Genomic DNA, 25,681 nt, shown 5'->3' with positions numbered 1-25,681 from the left:
GACATTGGCAAATCAGTCAAATGAAACATGAGGGAGAAATACCTTTTTCATGATCTGCAATGCCTGAAAGGATAGTGGAAGCAGATTCAGTTGTTCCTTTCAGAAGTTAATTGGATAAACTCTTGAAAGGAGAGCATTTGCAATATAGTGTAAAAAGACTGGTGATGCGACACGATTTGCACAGCTCTCTGCTGTGTCTTTATGTTAAATTGCATTCACAATATTGCACATGATTAAAATTCACATTAACATAGAACCTATGAATGAATTCCATTAATATATCAATTTCCTGAGTAATTTCTAAACCTGGATCATGACATTTGGGTATATGGCATCAGTTTCATGACAATAGATAATGCAAAGATATGATTTTATCATCAGAAGCAGCACCATTTTAAGTATAACTGTACAGTTACACTTCTGCATTATATTGACATCCTTTATTGCCACATTAGATGGAAGAAATTGCTGCCAGACAGATTCAAGGAGAATGGGAGAAATTGTATCATCAGTGAGGGAGTAGACTTGGATACAAGTGGGGTTGAAGTGGACAAGAAAAGGAAGTTGAGGAATGTAGGACAACTGGCTTTCTTTGAGAGCTGCCATGCCAGTCACCTTGTGCTGAGGCTGCGGGTCATTGCTGAGGCTGCAGCTGTGAGGAGAAGGTGTTTCAATGGCTGATGTGCCCACAAGCAGGAAAGCTATACCTGCCTCACACAGCCCACTGAGAGACTGCCAGGTTTCACTAGATGATCTCTCTTCACAGTGACAGCTCCTGCATCGCTCCAATTTCCCCTCCCCTGCCCCACTCCCCCTTCAAAAGAGAGCAAATTAAACTTTGTTATTCAATTAACTGAGTTCCTAGCAGATGGTCAATTTGCCAAGTTTCATGCTATTTGCTGAATTAGAATAGTGTTGTGATCATATCAGTTATCCCCGTGCCTTGCAGTGTCATTTTGCCAGCCTTACAGGCCATCGCCAAAAGGCTACTAAAATTAGGTTTTCATCTTTAACTTGCTTTTCTGGTTTAAATGTGATGAGTCAAGTCTCCGGGCTTTGGGAAATCCAACAGCTATTGTGAGACAAGAACAGCCTTAAGGTAAATTCCTTGTAGACCAGAGGGAGCAATGCTTCTTTCATCTGCTGAAGCTCATCTCCATAAGCTGCCCTGTCTCTCAGGCAAAGCACTGTCTCATGCCCTGACCCAGTGGTTGGATGCCTCCCTCCTGTTTCAGGGCTCAGACCTGCCCCTTACCCTGCTGAGGAGTCAGAGATTAGACTGAACACGTCCAGACTTCAAAGCACCCTATGTACTGCTTGGTTCTGGAGTTTTCAGCACGTCAGTCATCAAAAAGTGTGGTGCTGGAAAAGCACAACCGGTCAGGCAGCATCCAAGGAGCATGAGAGTCAATGTTTCAAGCATGAGCTCTTCATCAGGAATGAGCTCATTCCTGATGAAGAAAAGAGCTCAGGCTTCTTGGATGCTGCCTGAGCGATTGTGCTTTTCCAGCACCACAGCTTTCAACTCTGATCTCCAGCATCTGCAGTCCGCACTTTCTCCTTTTCAACATGTCAGTATGCTATAATTCCATTCAATATGACAACAAAAGAAAGTCACAGTTGTGTGTTTAATCAAAGTGTTTGATCCAAGATTGATTTTCAAATGACCGAAAAATGGTTTGAAGGCCTTTTGATTCACAAATATTCTATACTTGTGAATGTATGAACAAGCTATTTTTGCAAAGAATTTTCCAATTATTGGAAATCCAATAATGATAAAATCATATTTCATCTTGCAGGTGATTATCTGAGCTGCTGATTCATGACCACTATAAATTGCAAAGTGAATTAAACAAGATTCATTGAGCATGAGATCATTTGACATAAACTGCAAAGAGCATGATTTAATTATAATACCTAATTCACTTCTCTTTTTTTTCTTTAATCAATGTTCTTCTTGATCCTTCTTTGTTGTTCTGTGGTCATTCATTCAAGTATCATAATTAATTTGTGAGCATTGATTGTGAATGTCTATAGGCTATTCAAGCTTCCTCGATGTTTGCACAGTGCAACTTCCAGATAAAGTCAATGGATGGCAAACTATATCACTCCTGCCATTTACTCAGTCTATTTTAGTAATCTGAACATGAACCAGAAACCAACCTGGGAACTTTACCTGTTTGGAGTTTTTGAAAAGTTTGTTAGCTCGGGTTGTGGATGAGGTCATAGATTTGTTCACCGAGCTAATTTTCTTTTGCAGACGATTCGTCGTCTCACCAGGTGACATCATCAGTGAGGTTTTGATAAGGTGTTGGTGGTCCGTCCTGCCTGATATTTATGTGTCTCCGTTTGTTGGTACTTCCAGTTCTTATCTGAGAGGTTTGTATATAGGGTCCAGTTAAATGTGTTTATTGATTGAGTTCCGGTTGGAGTGCCAGGCTTCAAGGAATTCTCTCGCGTGTCGCTGTATTGCCTGTATTATGATGGTTACATTGTCCCAGTTGAATTTGTGTCCAAGGACTGTGAAAAGCATTACATAGGACAAATAGGAAGAAAACTGGCCGTACAAGTACATGAACATCAACTCACCATTGTCAGACATGACCAGTGTCCTCTCATTTCCAATCACACAGACAACAAAGGACATGAATAGTTACGTTGTCCCAGTTGAATTCATATTCTGGATTAGTGGTGCTGGAAGAGCACAGCAGTTCAGGCAGCATCCGAGGAGCAGTAAAATCGACATTTCGGGCAAAAGCCCTTCATCAGGAATAAAGGCAGAGAGCCTGAAGGGTGGAGAGATAAGCTGGAGGAGGATGGGGGTGGGGAGAAAGTAGCATAGAGTACAATAAGTGAGTGGGGGAGGGGATGAAGGTGATAGGTCAAGGAGGAGGGTGGAAAAGAAGATAGGCAGGTAGGACAAATCATGGGGACAGTACTGAGCTGGAAGTTTGGAACTAGGGTGAGGTGGGGGAAGGGGAAATGAGGAAACTGTTGAAGTCCACATTGATGCCCTGGGGTTGAAGTGTTCCGAGGCGAAAGATGAAGCGTTCTTCCTCCAGGCGTCTGATGGTGAGGGAGCAGCGATGAAGGAGGCCTAGGACCTCCATGTCCTCGGCAGAGTGGGAGGGGGAGTTGAAATGTTGGGCCACAGGGCGGTGTGGTTGATTGGTGCGGGTGTCCTGGAGATGTTCCCTAAAGCGCTCTGCTAGGAGGCGTCCAATCTCCCCAATGTAGTGAAGACCGCATCGGGAGCAACGGATACAATAAATGATATCGGTGGATGTGCAGATAAATTCTTGATGGATGTGGAAGGCTCCTTTAGGGCCTTGGATGGAGGTGAGGAGGAGGTGTGGGCGCAGGTTTTGCAATTCCTGCGGTGGCAGGGGAAGGTGCCAGGATGGGAGGGTGGGTTGTAGCAGGGCGTGGACCTGACCAGGGAGTCACGGAGGGAATGGTCTTTGCGGAAGGCAGAAAGGGGTGGGGAGGGAAATATATCCCTGGTTGTGGGGTCTTTTTGGAGGTGGCGGAAATGTCGGCGGATGATTTGGTTTATGCGAAGGTTGGTAGGGTGGAAGGTGAGCACCAGGGGCGTTCTGTCCTTGCTAACAGTTGGAGGGGTAGGGTCTGAGGGCGGAGGTGCGGGATGTGGATGAGATGCGTTGGAGGGCATCATTAGCCACATGGGAAGGGAAATTGCGGTCTCTAAAGAAGGAGGCCATCTGGTGTATTCTGTGGTGGAACTGGTCCTCCTGGAAGCAGATACAGGCAGAGGTGGAGGAATTGGGAATATGGGATGGCATTTTTGCAGGAGGTAGGGTGGGAAGAGATGTAATCCAGGTAGCTGTGGGAGTCGGTGGGTTTGTAAAAAATGTCAGAGTCAAGTCGGTCGTTATTAATGGAGATGGAGAGGTCCAGGAAGGGGAGGGAGGTGTCAGAGATGGTCCAGGTAAATTTAAGGTTAGGGTGGAATGTGTTGGTGAAGTTGATGAATTGCTCAACTTCCTCGCGGGAGCACGAGGTGGCGCCAATGCAGTCATCAATGTAGCAGAGGAAGAGGTGGGGAGTGGTGCCGGTGTAATTATGAAAGATCAACTGCTCTACGTAGCCAACAAAGAGAAAGGCATAGCTGGGGCCCATACATGTGCCCATGGCTAACCCTTTGGTCTGGAGGAAGTGGGAGGATTCGAAGGAGAAATTCCAAAACCTGCGCCCACACCTACTCCCTCACATCCATCCAAGGCCCTAAAGGAGCTTTCCACATCCATCAACCGCAAGAATTGCAAAACCTGCGCCCACACCTCCTCCCTCACCTCCATTCAAGGCCCTATTGGAGCCTTCCACATCCATCAACCGCAGGAATTGTAAAACCTGCGCCCACACCTCCTCCCTCACATTCATCCAAGGCCCTAAAGGAGCCTTCCACATCCATCAAAGTTTTACCTGCACATCCACCAATATCATTTATTGTATCCATTGCTCCCAATGCGGTCTCCTCTACATTGGGGAGACTGGACGCAAACTAGCAGAGTGCTTTAGGGAACATCTCCGGGACACTCGCACCAATCAACCACAGCGCCCTGTGGCCCAACATTTCAACTCCCCCTCCCACTCTGCCAAAGACATGGAGGTTCTGGGCCTCCTTCACCGCCGCTCCCTCACCACCAGATGCCTAGAGGAAGAACGCCTCATCTTCCGCCTCGGAACACTTCAACCCCAGGGCATCAATGTGGACTTCAACAGTTTCCTCATTTCTCCTTCCCCCACCTCACCCTAGTTCCAAACTTCCAGCTCAGCACTGTCCCCATGACTTGTCCTACCTGCCTATCTTCTTTTCCACCTATCCACTCCACCCTCCTCCTTGACCTATCACCTTCATCCCCTCCCCCACTCACTTATTGTACTCTATGCTACTTTCTCCCCACCCCCATCCTCCTCTAGCTTATCTCTCCACCCTTCAGGCTCTCTGTCTTTATTCCTGATGAAGGGCTTTTGCCCGAAACGTCGATTTTACTGCTCCTCGGATGCAGCCTGAACTGCTGTGCTCTTCCAGCACCACTAATCCAGAATCTGGTTTCCAGCATCTGCAGTCATTGTTTTTACCCAATTGAATTCATGCCCTTTGTTGTCTGTGTGATTGGAAATGAGAGGACACTGGTCACATCTGGCATTGATGAGTTGATGTTCATGTATTTGTCTGGCCAGTTTTCTTCCTATTTGTCTATGTAGTGTTTTTCACAGTCCTTGGACACAAATTCAACTGGGACAATGTAACCACCAGAACACAGGCAATACAGAGACACGCGAGAGAATTCCTTGAAGCCTGACCACTCCAACCGGAACTCAAATTAATAAACACATTGAACTGAATCCTATATGCAAACCACTCAGATGCAGAACTGGAAGTACCAACAAATGGAGACACATAAATACTAGTCGGAACAGACCACCAGCACCTTCGCAAAGACTCACTGACGATGTCATCTAGCGAGGCGATGAAACATCTGCAGAAAAACACACAAGCTCAGCAAATGAATCTATGACCTCACTTTAACCTGTTGTTAGTTGTGACATGAGTAATTCTGATATTCACCTTTGAGTCAAACCGTTCGCTTGTCAAGCTGAATGTGGAGTAAACTCAAGAATATAACCTAAATTATGGTTTCTGAAGAATATGACCTGCTCAACCTTTATTTAAGACTCTTTTTTAACTTCAGCCTATATTTAGAACATATTCATATCGGACTTTTAGTTGATAAGTTCTTTTTTGAATTTCAGGAATTTTGAAGTGAGCAAAGCCAAGCTATTATAAAACACAATAATTTAAACAAATAATGTATGTGTGGAGGGCCAAGTCTACAGGATGTATCTTATCATCTTGATGTGATTCAAAGCCTGCTTTTGTGATGGTTCCCTGGTTGTCAGATTTGTTCTCTGTGTGTCAAAACAAAGAGCAATAGTTCCTGATGAGACAGGCAGCATCCAAGGAACAGGAGAATCAACGTTTCGGGCATCAGCCCTGAAGAAGGGCTGATGCCCGAAACGTCGATTCTCCTGTTCCTTGGATGCTGCCTGACCTGCTGCGCTTTTCCAGCAACACATTTTCAGCTCTGATCTCCAGCATCTGCAGTCCTCACTTTCTCCTTCCTGATGAGACAGACCATAAGTCCTGAAGTTGTATTTCAGAACAATCAAAAAACTTATAAAACAAAACATAAATGGCCAGTGATTCAACTCCTGGCTTTTCATCTGATACTTCTGTGTTATTAAAGGGTCCTTGCAATTTCCAGCTACTTTACATTTCTTTAACTTGTGTATATATCTGTGCAAGCTTCACCTGGAGATTTTTAAATTTACAGAAGTAGATTGATCTGTGATCTAATCTCTAATATAATAACATCTATCTCAGCTTTCTTTCGATATTTCAAGACACAGTGCAAAAATGTCAGTGTTTCCTACCATTGATACAGAATTATACATTTATGAAGGAATATTAGAGGCATTTAATAATTTTAAATGTACTTATCAGTGGAAGCTCTATTTCTTGCACAAATGTTACAAATAATGTTGTATAAACCGACAAGCAGGTCAGATCCTGGTGAATGCTGGCCAACAAAACACATATGTACTGAATGTACAAACAGAATGAACTGCAGATGCTACAAATTGAAAACAAAAACAAAAATTGTTGAAAAAGCTCAGCATGTCTGGTTGCAACTGTGGGGAGAAATCAGAGTTAACATTTCGGGTTGAATCACCCTTCCTCTGAACTGACAGTAGCTACTCACTGTCATCTGGTCCATCCCAGATTCCTCCCTTTCCTTCTTTGACATCACTGTTTCTATTTCTGGGGAAAGGCTGGCCACCAACATTCACTGCAAATCTACTGCCCCCCACAGTTACCTTGATTACACAGGTTCACGCCCTGCACTTCACACAATTTTGTGTACTGCATTCTCGTGACACATTGTTAGCTGCTAACAGTCCTCATTAATAACTATTCACCCTCCTAGCCAGATCATGATCCACTGCTTTATCAGTCCAATTGCTCTTTGCTCTCCTGCGGCTCTATCCACACCTATCATTTACTCCTTACCCCCTCCCCCCACCCTGTCATCTGCATGTAAACCAACATCTTCCTAGCTACCATCAGTTCTGAGGAAGGATCACTCAAGCTGAAACATTGACTCTGATTCCTCTCAACAGAGGCTGTCAGACCTGCTGACCTTTTCCAGCAATTCCTGTTTTTGTAGGCACTGAATGAGCTGTACTGAAAATACATGGGTCTAGGTCTCTTGTTCTCTGGACATACATTGAAAGATGCATATCGGAACTTTTCTGAGCTCCCAATGCACTAACTACTCAGGAATTGCCTGTCAATTTTAAGATTCCTTTGGACAATTGTAAGAAATTCGGAATCCTGAAAAAATGTCTCAAATTCTGTGTTAGAGTTTGACATTTCCTAGGGCTCTGACTTAACCTTAACTGTTCTCCCCCTCTTGATGCTGCCTGGCTTGCTGTGTTCTTCCAGCCTCTTGTTGATCTACTTTGGATTCCAGCACTTGCAGTTTATTCATCTCTTTACTTTGTAGGCTAGCCAGAAAAAGTTGGAGAGATTATGCTTTGCTGTAATTCCTGGCTAATGATAAAACTGAGCCACAATCACTCACAATAACCAATCACATCATGTATTCCTCTATCTCCTCTGACACTTCACTGACTTAATTGTCACCGTACATCTTCACACACCCATTGGCTACCTATTTGTCACCCTGCTGTTTGTTAACTGCCACTCTATGACCTGATTTAGTTGCTATCCTACTCTCGATGTACCTGCAAACCATGTCCTCATCTACCACCTGCCACCTTACCTGCTTACCTTCTGCCACTGCACCCACACATTCACCTGTTACCTAATCTCTCACTCACTTATCTGCCCTTTACTTGTCCAATGCTCCACCCACTGGCCACCTTACCTTGTACTCATCTGCCATCCTATCTTTCCTTATGCATTTAGCATCCTACCTGCTCAACCACTGAAAATCCAACCTGCCCACTTCACCCTCAACCATCTGCCACTTTACAGACATACCCACCTACATGCCACCCTAATCATGCCCACTTTACTGACAGAATTAACCATCTGAGTAGCTGTGTAAGAGGCTTTGAGATGTTCAGACTTTCTTTACTTACTGTAATATGGAAACTACTGCCTTGAAAAGTTGCAAAGATTTAGTGAAATGCTGGTTGTGTGGTATCATTTGTTCATTTTAAACCTGAGACAGATACATTTTTGTTAAGCTCAAGTATTAATGGATATGGGTCAAAGGCAGGTTTATGGAGTTATACCACAGACCAACCACAATCTCACTAAATGGTGGAACAGGTTCAAGGGGATGAGTAGCCTATTCCTATTCCTAAGTTTCTGTGTTCGTATGATTTGAGCCCGAGCAAAAAAAAGAATGATTTATGAGAAGAGAGTAGGAAATGACAGAGTTTTTCAGGCTTGAAACAAGGGGATTGAGAGGTAAATTTGTTCAGGTATTTGACAGGAAACAATATGGAACTGATAATTCTGGAAACATTTTTGAACTAAACTGTAAGAGTAGCTTCAAACTCATAAAATGAAAATTCAGGGCTGATGTCAGAATACTTTTCTTCAGACAGAGAATGATCAATATGGACTTGCAGATAAAACAGCACAGACAGTGAGTTTCAAAATATTTAAGAAACAATTGGAAGCTGCAAAGAGGAGACCTCAGGGTATTATGACTGTATGTACTTAGATGATTGAAGTTCCTTTCTTGTTCCATAATTCTTTTGTGATTTTACATTTGTATAGCTATTCATCACATTTGGTGAACACAAATTACTCATTCATTAATTCATACTGACCATTGTTTCAAGAAAATTAGAAATATATGTCCCAGTTAACTTCATAAGGTTATTTGCATGTCGATATGAAATGTCTTCGGCATGGTACGTGACTAAGATCTAATCCTGTGGTGGTGAGCGACTTAAATAGTTCTCAGGAATATTTAACGGACATAGTTAAGGGATGTGTTCGGGTCCTAAAATTAATGGAGCCATTTATAAATTTCTTTAGCAGAATGCCATTTATCCAGCACAGCTTATTTTTATTACCTCATAACCAAATTCATTGCTTAAGTGATTTAATGGGTTGATGTAATTAGTGTTAGAAACATAAAGTATGACTCTTACCTTGGCTATTTGTATAAAAGCAGTTATCAGAGATTGGTTGTTAGACATCCGATATTATAAATAACCCTAAAAAAATCAAATTATCTTCCTCTGCATATCTAAGTATAAAATTTCATGGTAGTATAGAATTTTAATGGCCAGTCATTAATGATAACATATATAAATTATTCCAGATCACTACCCACCAAAGGGTACAGTTGCCATCAGCTCTTTTATTCGATGCACTGAGGACAAATGAAAAGAAGAGCTAGATGGCCGCCTCATGCAGGATAGTTGGTTTCAGATTCACATTAACAGAGGCAGGTCAATATCTTGGCCAATATTACAAAGTAGAAGCATTTCAACTCCTTGTTTAGGATTTTGTTTCTTCTTTCCGTAGCAAATGTGAGATAACTCCGTAGAGGCTGGTATCCCATCACCAAGTCACCCTTTATTTACACATGTATACAGTACAGAACTCTGATCAGCTAGCTCAGAGTCAGTCCTTAGACTGAGGAGAATCCCTGAGACTCCTGTTTATATCTGTCAGCCAGGACTCCTTGATTACACCAGGTTAACAGCCCCAATCAGGGAACTCATACTCAGTGCAATCCACCTGGCCAACCTCGTTACAATCACTACAAAGGGTAAGAATTTCTTTGGAGGTTACCCTGCCTGACACCTGAAGGAATACAGATGAAACGTCAACCTGAAAATGAATGGAGATATTTAGAGAGATTGGAAATTGCAGAGACAGTTCATCTAATGTACTTCCCATTGTTCAAAAAAAAAGGGAGTTTTATTCAGGTCAACTTTTGAAAGATTTCATAAAAGTTAAGCAGCACTTGGGTAACAAGGATTTTCCTTACACCTTGTAAGAGCAGAATGGGAGGAATTCCTGTTGTGGCCATGAAACTGACCCAGCCTCATCTTCCTGTGATGAAATAGATGGCAAAGAATAACCTTTCACCACAATTGGAAAATCACAATCATCAATGAACATGAGGAATTCTTCATAGAAGTTGGTTTTGTCTGAGATTTCATCCATGGGTAGGAAATTAGCTTGCTGCCCATCTTCACTTCACCTTTGGGGCCAAAATTGAAATTTCAGGCCCCACATGCTTTTTGTCATAGACATTATTATTCATTATAGCATATTAGCTTTGGAATACAAGGGCTTAGCAGTGGATTTCATTATAGGTACCAAAAGAGGGCCACAAGGCTTTTCAGGCAGACAATGATAGCTCAGGGCAATTATAGCAAGTGATGACCAATTAAGTGACCACTATTGGCACTGTTTTGAGGAAGGGTCATCGGACTTGAAATGTTAACTCTGATTTCTCTTCACGGATGCTGCCAAAACTGCTGACCTTTTCCAGCAATTTCTGTTTTTGTTTCTGATTTACAGTATCCATAGTTCTTTTGGTTTTTATTTATTATCAGGACTGCTGTCAGTTAAGACAAAATAAACTGTAGATTTTGCAGTTTATCTTCTGCTTGGGCACCCTACAGCCCAGAGGGCTCAGCATTCAGTTTTCCAATTTCAAATAACCTCTCTCCCCAACCCCCCGACTCCCTTTCCAGTCCCTTCCCCCTCCCTTCCACTGCTCCCTGCCACCAACTGGATTCATTCCTCCCACTGACCAACCAGGTCGTACTCTCTACCTGCCTTCACCTATCTCCATTTCACCATCTTGTCCCCACCTAACGCTTTGTCTGCAGCTCCCCTCACACCCACTCGCAGTTCTGAAGAAGGGTTACACCCGAAACGTCGACTTCTGCACCTCCTGATGCTGCCTAGCTTTCTGTGTTCTTCCAGCCTCCTGCTATAGTCAGCAGTCGATACATCACTGGCCATGGGATCAAATATAATATCAAATTCTGATGCAAGCTTTTTGCCTTTCTGCAGAGTCTGACTCCCTCCTATTGAAAGGATGTTATGAAACTCAAAAGGGTTCAGAACAGATTTACAAGGATGCTGCCAGGGCTGAAGGATTTGAGCTACGGGGGAGGCTGAATAGGCTGGGGCTGTTTTCTCTGGAGCGTTGGCGTCTGAGGGGTGAACTTATAGAGGTTTATAAACTCTTAAGGGGCATGGATAGGGTAAATATACAAAATTTCCCTGGGGTGGGGTAAGTCCAGAACCAGAGGGCATAGGTTTAAGATGAGAGGGGAAAGATTTAAAAGGGACCTAAGGGGCAACTTTTTCACACAGAGGGTGGTGCGTGTGTGAAATGGTCTGCCAGAGGAAGTAGTGGAGGCTGGTACAATTACAACTTTTAAAAGGCATCTGGATAGGTACATGAATAGGAAGGGTTTAGGGAATAAGGGCTAAATGCCGGCAAATGGAACTTGATTAGGTTAGGATATCTGGTCAGCATGGACAAATTGGACTGAAAGGTCTGTTTCCATGCTGTACATCTCTATGACTCTATAAAAGACACATTGAGTATTTGTAGTGCTTATCATCATTGGTTTTCAAAAATATACGAAAAATAGATTGTATTTTTTTTCTTTCCTAACTTAAGTGTTTTATGGTCTGTATTTTTCTACTAATTCAGTGACACTTACTGCATAGACATTCTTTGTGCTATCATATACCAAAAAATGCTGGAAGCATTCAACAGGGCAGTAAGCATCTATGAAAAGGGAAACCAAGTTAACTGTTTTGATGAGGAACCTTCACAAAAATCAAAACAAATAATGCAAGTCAGAAGTTAAGGACATTTGGCTTTGACTTAAAAAGTCAATAGCTTATAAAAGTAACAAAGGAAATCTACATTTTGGAATCTCTGGAAATCAATGAAAAAGACTGCAGTGAGTTTCAATTTCAACATAGCAGGGCAATAAAGGAAAGGAATAAATTATCAGTAATGTACATGGATCATAGAAGGGATGGAAAAGGATTACATTTTAGCATTTAATTAGTCATGAGGAAAAACATTGGATTGGATGGAAGGGATCTCCAAGTGCAAGCTCTGTTTGATGACAGCTTGTTTTATGTGTTCTGTCTGAAATGTTTGAAGGACTGAAGCTGAAAGTAAATTGTCCTGAGATTTAAAAAAAATTACAAGCTGTTAACAAAGGAAGAAGTGGTGGAAAATAACAAACATTTGTGAGCAATTTCAACAATTGCAACGATGTGCAATAACACTTGAGATTAACATATAAAGCGAAATTGAGAACAACAGGAGGTGATGTGATTTAATGAATGCAAGAGGAACTGCACAATACCTGATATTATCTGAAACATTTTTTTTTGACAAATCCCTTTAGGCGGCATATGGCAGCAGATTGTTTTAATACACCTTTATGCTGAAAGACCAGCATTGGATTAGGATGTGCAGTTTAATGGCTAAAGATTTGCAATTACAGTGTTGGTTTGCTTCAGAAGTTTTTGTTACAGGCAGGAGGTTTATTAGTGAATGAGCAAAATCAGTCATCCGCAGAGATTAGAATTCTATTCTGTGTGAATTGCAACATAACCTGTATTTTCCAGAGCCATCAGGCAAAAAAGTGGATATGGAAATACACGACTGACAGTAATTTATTCTTGGCCAAAGTATTCATGCATAACAACAACTCTATTCTAAGCTGCACAAGATTTAAGCATTAGCAAATTTCCTGTCAACATAAGTCTAACAATTACATTTGTTAGATTAGGAAGTGAACATTCAGATGGGATTTGACAGAATAGACAGATCACCCATCTTTGAAGGCATGGTTATTTGCCACCAGTTTATAACGTGGTTTGAATTGATATTAATATAACTATGAAAAGACTCACCACAAACAAAGACAGCCAAGTAAAGCATGACAAAAAAAACTAACATAGATCAAGTGTACAGAATGAGCAGATTTCAGGTTAGAAATAATCTCTCCTTGCTTAGGACAAGCATTTAAGAAACACATAGACACTGAATTAGAGAGCAGGTACATTTCTAACTTGTTACTCAAATATACTAATAGGTTGAAATTTTATGACTTCAACTCCAAAGAGCGCTCTCAGGTGACAGAGATAAGATCAGGTGCCACGAAGGCATCATCTCCCTGCCTCTGCTTGTAAGGATTGGGAAGCTTTATTTGCAACCTCCTCCCATCACCAATGATCCTTTATAAAATTGTGGAGGATGTTGCAGGTTGAATGTGAGTAGGGGAAATGGGGGTCCGTAGGGGGGATTGACCCTCCAGTTCAGGCACCTTGTGAACAATTGAGACCCCTCAGTAACTAAAATGTTACCCACCTTCCTCTGTGTTTGCACTGCTGCACACAGCATTGTTTCTTTCCAACATCTTCACCCTCCAGCCCCACCCCCAACCCCCTCCCACCCCCTCAGCAGTACCTGGCAACCTGGTTCCAGCAGCAGGCACAAAATCAGTTTATACTCTCCTTACATTTTGTGAAAGACATTGGGAAATGCCTCTTCAATGGAAACCACTTCCAAAGCCAGTGCTGACACTGAAGAACTGCTGACCATTCCTTAGCTGACAGCATTCTGAGGGGAGACATTTTTCCAGATGGAGGTGGGAGACTTGCCTTGAGACAATTTTATTCACCTCAGGCAACCTGATCAAGGTAAGCACGAGATTTTGTTAAATGGTGGTAGACCACTGTATACCTTGTCAGTTATACTTGTTTATTAGTTCACACATTTAGAAAATTTGGCTATTAGGTTGCAGCAAACCACATATAAAACCTTGGTGAAAAATAGGACCATCAGCATCAATCCATAGATTTAATGATTTGGAAATAAATAACTGAATGAATGAGCTGAAGGTTAGAGTAAGTGCATGCAATAATACAATACAGCATAGGAATAGGCCCTTCAGCTCACCAAGCCTGCACCAATTCCTAGTCGTAATTCAGACCCGCTATTGCCCATGTGCGGCTTCTATCCCTCTGTTCACCTCATGTTCATGAGATACGCCTTAATTGTTGCCAACATGTGCCAACCTCCGCTGGCAGTGTGATCCAGGCATCCCCCACACTCAACATGAAATATTTTCCCCATACCTGCCCCCAAACTTTCTTCCCCTCACCTTGAACCTGTGCCCTCTTGTGGTTGATCTTTCCACCGTGGGAAAAAGCTTCTGACTATCCCCCCTATCTATACCACTTATTATTTTGTAGACCTCTATCAGGTAATCTCTCAGCCTCCGTCTTTCAAGTGAAGACAATCCAAGTTTATCCAAGCTCTCCTCATAGCTAAAACCCTCCAGACCAGGCAACATCCCAGCAAACATTCTCTGTACCTTCTCCAAAGCATCCAAGTCTTTCTGGTAGTGTGGCCACCAGAACTGCACACAATATTCCAAATGTGGCCTAAGTGAAGTTTTGTACTGCTGTAACATAACTTGCCAACTTTCATATTCAGTGCCCCAGTCAATTAAGATAAGTATGAGGTATGCCTTCTTGACCACCTTATCCACTTGTGTTGCCACTTTCAGCAATCTGTGGAGCTGAACCCCCAATCGCTCTGTAATGCTCCTCAGGGTTCTGCTATTTATTGTATAACTTACACCTGAATTTGATCTTCCAAAATGCATCACCTCACATTTGTCTGGATTAAACTCCATCTGCCATTTCTCTTCCCATTTGTACAATCTTTCTATATCCCACTGTATCCTTTGACAAACCTCCTCGCTATCTGCAACTCTGCCAATTTTGGTGTCATCTGCAAACTTACTGATCAGACTACATTTTCCTCTGGATCATTTATATATATTACAAACAACAAAGGTCCCAGCACTAATCCCTGTGGAACACCACTTGTTACTGATCTCTATTCTGAAAAGCACCCTTCCATCGCTATTGTCTGTATTCTATGACCAAACCATTTTTGTATCCATCCAGCTAGCACACCCCCGGATCCCATGAGACTCTACCTTTGTAACAGCCTGCCATGAGGTACCTTATCAAATGCCTCACTAAAGTCCATGTAGACAACAGCCACTGCCCTTCCCTCATCAATCATTCTTGTCACCTCCTCAAAAAACTCAATCATGTTGATGAGACATGACCTTCCCTGCACAAACCCATGCTGCCTAACACTAACAAGTCCATTCGCTTCCAAATGTGATTATATATGGTCCTTCAGTATCTTCTCCAAAACGTCCCCACCACTGACATCAGGCTCATCAACTTGTAATTACCTGGATTATCTTTGTTTCCCTTCTTAGACAAAGGAGTAACCTTGGCCATTTTCCAGTCGTCTGGAGCCTCACTTGAGGCCAAAGAAGATGCAAAGATATCCATTAAGACTCCAGTTATTTCCTCCCTTGCTTCCCACAGTGTCCTGGGATAGATCCTGCCTGACCCTGGGGACTTGTCTACATTAATGTATTTCAAGACACCCAACTCTTCCTCCGCCTGCTTGAGAGTATTCACATACCTTTCCCTAACTCAACATCCCTCATGTTCCTCTCTTTGGTGAATACAGATGTAAAATACTCATTAAGAGTGTTATCCATTTCATCTCGCTCCACACATAACCTCCCTCCTTTATCCTTATCCTACTCTTTCCCTAGCTACCATCTTGTTCCTAATATATGCATAAAGTGCCTTGGGATTCTCCTTAACCCTGTTAGCTAAGGACATTTCATATTCCATTTTAGCCCTCGTAACTCCCTGTTTGAGTTCATTTCTGCTTTCTTGATATTCTTCAAGGATTTTGTCTGCTTTTAGTTGTCAAGACCTTCGCTATGCTTCCTTTTGTTTTGAGTAAGCTGATAACTTCCCTGTTATCTAAAGTACCCGAATCCTGCATTCCTCTCTTTCATTTTCACAGGAATGTGCCTGTCCTGCACTGTAATCAGCTGGTCCTTAAAAGACTCCAAGTACCAGATGTGGATTTACCCCAAACAGCCACTCACAGCCTACATTTTCCCAATCTTTGGTTATAGATGGCCTTCCCCCAATTTGAAACCTTCATCTAAGGTGCACTCTTGTCCTTATCCATATGTATCCCATCCTATGTCAAATCAGTGACAGAAAAAGAGAGAAATAAATATTGGTTTAAGTGAAGGAGAGAAAAGAAGCAGAAAAGCAATGCAAGAAAATAGTTATATTTTTAATTTAATATTTCATCAAATCTCCAAGTATTAATTTTTTGCAGAATTAGACTCCACACTTACTTCATTTTCTGGGCCAAAGATGTTGATTAATAGTCATCAGTAATTACCTTTGCTGTTAATTTTTTTGATATTAATTATGTACTTTATTCATAAAATATCTTTATATGCATAGTCCCTGGAGCAGTTCGGTTCTGTACAGTAACGTGAAGAAAAAAGACTATCCAGCAAACAAACCAAAGGCATCTTCACTTGTGCAAGACTTTGTTTGCATGTATTTGAGGTACCGGGAGGGTCTGATGACAGAATGGACCCCCATTTAACCTCAGCAGAAAGACCTCAGTCAGTGGTCTTTCACCACTCTGCCTTAGTGGCAGCTGCCCCAGCTTTATTGTGTCCCTTAACACACAGTGCTGAACCTTGGAATGTGCCAGGCCTACACGTCGGTCAGGGTCAAGTCCTTGTTCTGGAAGACCCTTTATTGTTAATTGCCAGGCTTGACTCCCAGTGGTGGGTTTAGTGAACAATAAGTGTGTAAATATAGTTTGCTGGGTGGTTAACCATGCAGTCTTCTTTTCCGAAAGCTAATTGCTGTGCGACACTATCCAGTTGTCAACTTGTGATATTTTGCAATTCACAGGGTATCTATTCTTCACGACAGTTTGATAACCAATTTGCATATTAATAACAGTATATGCCATTCAGATGCCATTTTCTTTCAGCAAAACCTACCAATGCTGTAAATAACAGACTTTTAGGGAACTGTATAAGGCAATGAATCAGGAATAATTCATATTTCATTGCTGATATAATGCAGCCATAGCCAAAAGGCTTTGTATCTTTGCAAGAAAACTATTTCATAATAATTTACTTCATAGCACTCTGGACAGGTTCATCTTTAAAAGATGTGAGTGCTTTTGGATATCATTATAGGGAGAGCATATGAAACGTGGTTGATATGAAATCACTGCAAAAAAACCATTATAGATATGTAAAGCTACACTGCCCTACTGATGGAAGGAAAAGTACTTAAAATAGCAAACAGCTAAATAGCCTTAATCTCGAAGGAATGCAGCAAGTCAGGAATTCAGCATCTGTAGTCATTGACAAATGCAAGAGTAATGCCTATGACATAATGCCTATCTGGATAAAGTGAAGAAAAGTTCAGTGTTGCAGCATGAAAATTTACAGAACAGATAAATGAAGTCGCACGAAACAAATCAAAGGGAGGGGATCATGTTAGCGTGTGTCAAATCTGACAAGGCCAGGAATACGTCGTAACAATCTGTATAAATAGCCGAGTCTCAGTTAAATGACGTGCTGCTGTATCTAGTCTAAAACCTGATGATTGAGAGTGCAAAGGAGTCATACTTAGGAGCCAAAAAAGATGAAAGTTTTGAGACCATGATTCGAATGGTGAATTTGTGATGATAGCATTTCAAAGCTTGGGGCCGGATGGAGAAAATGAAAGGAGTTTAAGAATGGTGAATGGTGACTGGGGCCATGTTTTGTTTTGCTATGGTTTGGCATCATATTGTAGCCTGACTTAGGGTGGGCCTTTGGTGCTGGGCTTGCCATTATGTCTCTCCTGGCCCACAACAAAATCAGAACAATGAATATTAAATTTATCCTCTGGGCATCTTCTGCTACTGAGGGCTCAGAATTAGAAAATGTGGGATATGGGTTTGCTCAGAGTTTCCTTCTCGACTTCAATGGAAACTCAGAGAAAATATATTGCAGAAGTAAAACTGAAGAGATGTCACTGAAAAAAAGCAAGTTCAGAGGCACATCTGCTACGAACATCAAAAGTAATGCCTTTAGAAGGCAAGCATAGCAAATTCTGCATTATGAAATTGCATAAAATACATTTTATGCATTAATTAAATCTCATTTATTATCATTCCTTTAAAGTGCAAAGTTAGATTTCAAATTACTGCAGTTTGAATACTCAAATGACAGTCATTGTGCCCCAGTTGTTCTTGTCATTTCCTACATTCCCATTCTTCCTCATTACTTTGTCTTTTGTTTAATTAGCCTAATGTCATCCACTCCTTTCACAAACTCATTAGTGAGGCATTTTAAAATTATTCATCTGATCTCTATGACAGTCTTAAAAATCAGCATGACAGCTTTTTAACTAAAAATTTGTAAGTAATGCATTGTTTGAAATATTTTGACTGTGCCTATTCTGCCCGACTTGTGTTCCCAACTTCAAATCCCTGGCATGTCCTTCTTCTTATATTTTTTTCAGCCAAGATTGTTATAAAATTTACAGTGCACAAACAAGCTCAATGTGCCTTTGCCAATTGGAGGTTTTTACTAACCTGAATTTCCTTCTCTTTTTGGGTCACTTCAAGATAGTTTACAAGTATTTATTCAGTTCCATTCCAAATGATAACAAGACATTAGCCAAATATTCATTTTGTGATACAAGAGTATTGAAAATAAATAATTCTATGAAATAGCTATTTTGTTTTCTTGTGTTAATTCACAATATATGTATAACCGGTACCAGTGAAATCTTTCATAATTTTCAGAACTGTATTGGTTTCTCCTTGAGCTATGGAGTGTCCTGAGAAAATATAATCTTAATTACTTAAAATTATTTACTAATTACCTTGATTTATGCTACTTAAAACACAACTTCGCTTCTTGACCATGTATGAGCTAATATTGTTAACATTTCCCTCTTCTGAAGAGTTACACTATTCCCCCTCCCCCCGCCGAAAGTTTTCATTAGCAAAGCCTTTCTGAAGAACTATATCCACCATCATTTTGTCTTTGTAAAGTACTGCTCCATCCCTAAAATTGTAGCAGTGTGAGGTCTATTTGGTTGTGAATGAATTGCAATAAGGTCTTATTGTACATTACTGTGTTCAGTGCTTGATAGGGATAGGAGAGGTCATATTATCTGGAGCCCTGTAGACTCAAGTTTCAGTTCCATGTGTTCTAGAATTACTATGACACAGCACATGGCCACTGTTTATCCTTTAATTTAGGTATTCTACCCATTACACTACATCTTTTTACCCCAAGTTAGTCCATAAAACTGCAAGTCCTTTTACAATACCTCTTTTCACCATTAACATATAACCATGAACATTTAACTATAAGCTTACTCCCTCCCATGCCCCACTCACTAACAATGGCACCCAGTGACTGACTGGGGAAATAGGTTTGTGCCATGAGTGAAAATGAAACTAAACTGCTAGAAAATCCTTGTTTAATACTCTGGTGTGCAGACATTTTTGAAAAGTCAACTTCATGGTGCGGTGGCTCTCTGTCATTAAGTTGGGTTCACTTCTCCATGATAATCAGTTAAAAATCACACAACACCTGGTTGTAGTCCAACAGGTTTATTTGGGGGTACTAGCTTTCAGAGCGCTGCTCCTTCATCAAGTAACTATTGGGGTAGGATCATAAGACACAGAATTTACTACAAAAGATCATAGTGTCATGCAACTGATCTGATATATTAAACAAGCCTCGATTGTTGTTAAGTCTTTCATCTTTTAGAATGGGTTGGAGGTAGCCATTCATTAATATGTAAATCCCAGAGCCTCGTTCAAGTAACATTCCAGAGATAACTTAAGGTTTTATAAAAAAAGGTGACATCTCAACTCAAATAATGCATTAAAGGTATGAGGTTAGAGTCTGTTTGTATTCCAATCTTGAGTCCAACTGGTTCTGTTTCCAAAGCAGGAATTTATAAAATGTTACATGGATTGACTGCCTGCAGGTTGTGTGCTTTTTCAACAAAATAGAATTAAGCTGTAAATGCAATTCTGCACATGCAACTTCACCCTATAGACGTGTGTGTGTGTGCTTGGTAGAGTGTGCTTGAGTGTGATGGAGTAGAAGCCTGTGAGAGAGTATGCGCATGGGTGAGAGTGTGTGGGTGTATGTGTGTGTGTGTCTGAGAAACAGCGTGTATATGAGAGAGGGTCTGCGTCAGTGTGCGAGCATGTGAAAGTGTTTTGAGTGTGTGTGTGTATATGTATGAGTGTATAGTGTAGTGGGGTCACCTATAGTGTGACATGAACCCAAGGTTCTGGTTAAGGCCATCCTTGTGGGTACGGAAGTTGGATATCAGCCTCTGCTCAGCCCATCTGCATTGTTGTTATCCTGAAGTGTGCCTTCGAGGACGGTCACCTAAAGATCTTTGGCAAAATGCCCCAGACCGCTGAAGTGTTCCCCAACTGGGAGGGAACATCCCTGTCTGATGATTGTTGCACAGTGTCCATTCATGCATTGTCATAGCGTCTGCTTGGTCTCACTAATGTACCATGCCTCAGGGCATCCTTGCAGGTGAGACACGCGCGCGTGCGCATGCGTGCACATACACGCTCACTCTCTCTCTCTCACTCTCCCTCACGTGCATGCACAAACACATATAAGTCTATAGGGTAAATTTGCATTTGCAGAATTGTATTTTCAGAAAAGCCTGCAATCTGCAGGCAGTCAATCCATGTGACATTTTATAAATTCCTATTTTAGAATTAGAACCAGTCTGACTCAAGATTGGAATACAGACCGACTTAATGCATTGTCTGAACTGAGATCAGAGAGTAATAGAGACATACAGCATGGAAACAGACCCTTCGGTCCAACCCGTCCATGCCGACCAGATATCCTAACCTTATCTAGACCCATTAGCCAGCACTTGGTCCATATCCCTTTAAACCCTACCTATTCATATATCCATTCAAATGCCTTTTAAATGCTGCAATTGTACCAGCCTCCAATACTTCTTCTGGCAGCTCACTCCATACACACACTATCCTCTATGTGAAAACATTGTTCCTTATGTCCCTTTTATATCTTTCCCCTCTCACCCTAAACCTATGCCTTCTAGTTCTAGACCCCTCTCCCCAGGGAAGACACCATGTCTGATTATCCTATTCACGCCCGAAATGATTTTATATACCTCTTTAAGGTCACCCTTCAGCCTCCGATGCTCCAGAGAAAATAGCCCCAGCCTATTCAGCCCTATAGCTCAAATCCTCCAAACCTGGCAGCATCCTTGTAAATCTTTTCTGAACCCTTTCAAGTTTCACAAAATCCTTCTGATAAGAAGGAGACCCAAAATGCATGCAATTTTCCAAAGGTGGCCTAACTATGTCACCTTTTGTTTTATAAAACCTTAAATTGTCTCAGGAATTTGACTTGAAAGAAGTTCTGAGATTTACATATTAATGAATCGATAGCTGCAACCCATTCTAAACGATGAAAGACCTAACAGCAATCTAGGTTTGTTCAATATATTGGATCAGTTGCATGACACTATGATATTTTGCTATAAATTCTGTGTCTTATGATCCTGCTTCACAGCTACCTGATGAAGGAACAGTGCTCCGTATACTAGTATTTCTAAATAAACCTGTTGGACTATAACCTGGTGTTGTGTGAATTTTAATTCTGTCCACCCCAGTCCAACACCGGCAGCTCCACATCATGATAACCATATGCAGAGTTGAATAAAGATGTTCATTCTTCTCTCAAGTTTGCTTTCTGAGAGACAAGGAGAAAGTGAGGACTGCAGATTCTGAGATACAATGTCACTGCTTATTAACTGTAACACATTTCCCATCCCTAATTATTCACTATAGTCTTTATGTTCTGAATATTTCTGTGATAGAGAGAACTTTTCTTATATCAGAATGTTTCTTCATTGTGACAATTTCATGGCAACACTTGGTATCTGTCTACAGAAGTGTTATAAATCATCTGTAAGCTTTCCTTTTCCAGTCCGTTAGGTTGAATATGTTGTATGACTGTTGGTAATGATTAGATTGTGAGATGTCTGTCGAGCTTTGATCTGTTTAAGCGTGTTTTGCTGTTCCACTTTAATATTGACTATGATACTGTTCAGTTGCTGAAATTCTATAGCTTGTACCTCACTTTTATCATTAAGAGAAGTCTTAGCTTCCATGGCCTGCTGATGGATTAGCAATTTTAGATCGTGAGTGGGAGTTTTTTTTTCCCTTGGACAGATTGGGAATAACTTAAAAGGGTATAATTGATCTATCTCTCCTTCCAGCAAAGATGAACTTCTATCTGGCCTTATACTCTTCCTATAGTTCCTCTGGTGACTAGAAGGTTAGCTGTAGATGGTTAGAGGAATTGAGCATTTAACATAGCACTCTGAAAGGATGGATACACTGGCCCCTGTATCTTTGATAGAATTTGTTTTCTTGCTACTAACCATGATATCTGCATACTAGAAATCAACCAAAGAATCTACCATTTCATTCAAGAAGGATATATTGCTCACACTATCCTTCTCCAACACCTTTTATCTAATTTATGACTAGATGCCACTGCCCTTGACGATTTTCATTCTGATGAGAGAAAGTGCTGCAGTGTCTTTTCTTGTCAGTTTTTTTTTCTGAAATACCCCATTGCTCGAGCCTTGGGCCCCTCCTATTTCTCAGCCACATACCACTCCTCGGTGACATCATCCAAAAATGTGCAAGGTTCTTGATGGATGCTGATGATAACCTAGCATGATGTAACAATCCTATCAATTGAACCAGATTCTGCAGAAGTCTGGCATGCTACTTGATCCTGGGCCGAGCTTACAATTCCATAATATCTCTCATCATCAAGGCAACCAAACTCTAGTTCCCCAGCATTATTTGTCTCAACCATGCTCAGCTTGTTTCCTGATGAAACACCAATTCATTTTTTTAACCTCTAAACTCAGTTATCCCAGTCTCCTGACTGCCTTCAGATGTCTCACAGACTTGAGCACGAGACCACAAAATGCTCTCTTGTCCATAATACTAAAAGTGAAAAACCAGTTAAAAAAAAAACTGGGGAATGAACATATTGGTTACACTGGAGCACCATTTTGAAATGTATAAGTTGGACCAGAAGGTGTCATTTGTAATTTTTATTGTTTTTACCTTCTGACTTCTAAATTGCAGTAATTCTATTAATCTATAGTCTCTGTTCTCATTGACCTGTGTTAGCCATGAAATCAGAAAATGGCTTGATTTTGAGAACTGGATTTCCGATGCATGGTCAGGAAATCAACACCTCGATGAATTCTGAATCTGAATTCTATGTTTGAGATACATTGCTCTGGCAACATGATTTATAACTACAAATGGCTAAATTAGCCAGGAGGTGAATTTGGCCTATAGGAGATGGGGCCTGCCTAGCAGCAATAACCACATTGGGAGTTGCTGCTGACTTATCAATTTCAGCTCTCAACTCCTGTGAAGGTCATGGGAAGCAAATGAAGCAATTATGCCAGGATCGTTGATCCCACTGATTTTGTTTCCAGAACAAAATCAGAGAAATTTATTTAGACCCTGTGAGGAACCTGACAGCTGTGCACTGGCCTAATCAGGACTATTTGGGCTCACTGGATGAAACAAAGCTTGAACATGGCATTCGGGAACAAAGTCTGTAACATGCTCTTTAAGGAACTGATGGTGGGCGAGTTCTGTGCTCTATCCCTTCTCCCTAGCTTTTCCAAGTCCGAAACTCTTCCAGAGACATTAGCTCCCGAGGTGACCTCTAGGACCATGATTTTTAAAGCTCACCCCAATCAGTTGCTGACCTAATAATTCTCTGAATTCCAGCTTTAAACTGTCATTTTTTATTTTCAAACTTCTCCATGGCTCCACCTCTCCCAATGCCTACAACTTCCTCTAGCCCTGCAACCCTTCAAGATCTCTGCACTCCTCCAAATTCTGGCCTCTAGGCATTCTCAATTTTCATTTCTCCACTGTTGACGTTTATGCCTTCATTTCCCAAACGCTGTTCTCCAAAACTCCCTCCCTAAACCTTGGTGCCACTCCCTTCTCCTTATGGCTACATATTCCCAGCAATGCCATCCAAAATATAAAAATCAGATTTTATATGTATCCTGAAAACTTCATTCCAGCTTAATATTGCTTTACTTGCGTCCCTCTCTGTTTCTGATTCTCCAACAATGAATGACCAGAAATTCCCTCTAAGTAAATATTTGGAGGATAGAAGATACCTTTATCAGTCCCCACCAAAAATGTTACCTTCCGTCTCCATTTTTCTCCCTCTCCCTGGCCACTGCCTGAAGTTGAACACGTCTGTTTGCAACTTTGAAGCTGTGTTTGAAACTGAGACGCAGGTCTAACCAGCTGCATGCTTCTTCACCAACATCTACCATTCCAGGCTTCAACTTACATCATATCCTGTTGACTGATTATCTAGCCTTACAGACATAGAGTGGGTGGTGGTTGAGACAGTGTCGTGATTTTAAATAGTTGGTCTATAGTATCAAATCCCTCCATGGCCTCACCCTTCCTACTTATGGTTCACCCAACTGTACAACTCTTTCAGGTGTTTATCCCTGTCTAATCCCGTCACTTCTAGATACTGTTTTGTATCACTCCATCATTGGTCTGCTTACTTTTGACTACTTTGATCCTAAGATCTGATTTTTTTTTCCCTATTTTGTTGCACTGATTTTAGAGCACTTCTTAAAACTTACCTCTTTGGCCAAATTCTTGCTCATGATATGTCCTTCTGTGTCACAGTATCAGGTTATTAATGGTAATGTTCTTGTGAGTTACCTTAGAATGGCCTATTATGTCAAAAGTGCTATATAAATAAAAGTTTTAATGAGAGGGTCTAATTTCACCCAATGTAGTTTGACTTTCAATTCTATTTGATAACACTCATGTATAACACTTTGTATTGCAAAGCAGTGCAAAATAAATGTGTTGGTCCTGTGATCCTTCAATTTACACTTTGCATAGTTCTGAAATCTTTTGCATAGTGGGATTAGACAATAGACAATAGACAATAGGTACAGGAATAGGCCTTTCAGCCCTTCGAGCCTGCACCACCATTCAATATGATCATGGCTGATCATTCCCAATCAGTATCCTCTTCCTGCTTTATCTCCATAACCCTTGATTCCATTATCTTTGAGAGCTCTATCTAACTCTTTCTTAAATGAATCCAGAGACTGGGCCTCCACTGCCCTCTGGGGCAGAGCATCCCACACAGCCACCACTCTCTGGGTGAAGAAGTTTCTCCTCATCTCTGTCCTAAATGGTCTACCCCGTATTTTAAAGCTGTGTTCTCTGGTTCGGCACTCACCCACCAGCAGAAACATGTTTCCTGCTGCCAGAGTGTCCAATCCTTTCATAATCTTATATGTCTCAATCAGATCCCCTCTCAGTCTTCTAAACTCAAGGGTATACAAGCCCAGTCGCTTCAGTCTTTCAGTGTAAGGTAATCCTGCCATTCCAGGAATTGACCTTGTGAACCTACGCTGCACTCCCTCAGTAGCCAGAATGTCTTTCCTCAAATTTGGAGACCAGAACTGCACACAGTACTCCAGGTGTGGTCTCACCAGGGCCCTGTACAGCTGCAGAAGCACCTCTTTGCTTCTATACTCAATCCCTCTTGT

General features: G+C 41.3%; 1 protein-coding gene across 30 annotated transcripts in view; it reads left to right on the top strand.

The window, feature by feature from the left end:
• The window catches only part of nrxn1a (neurexin 1a), a 1,866,202-nt gene that overhangs the window by 737,659 nt on the left and 1,102,862 nt on the right, over positions 1-25,681 (top strand). The window lies entirely within an intron of this gene.

The sequence above is a fragment of the Chiloscyllium punctatum genome, chromosome 11 (assembly GCF_047496795.1).
Source record: "Chiloscyllium punctatum isolate Juve2018m chromosome 11, sChiPun1.3, whole genome shotgun sequence".
Classification (NCBI taxonomy): domain Eukaryota; kingdom Metazoa; phylum Chordata; class Chondrichthyes; order Orectolobiformes; family Hemiscylliidae; genus Chiloscyllium; species Chiloscyllium punctatum.
This window is presented reverse-complemented; position numbering and strand designations above follow the sequence as displayed.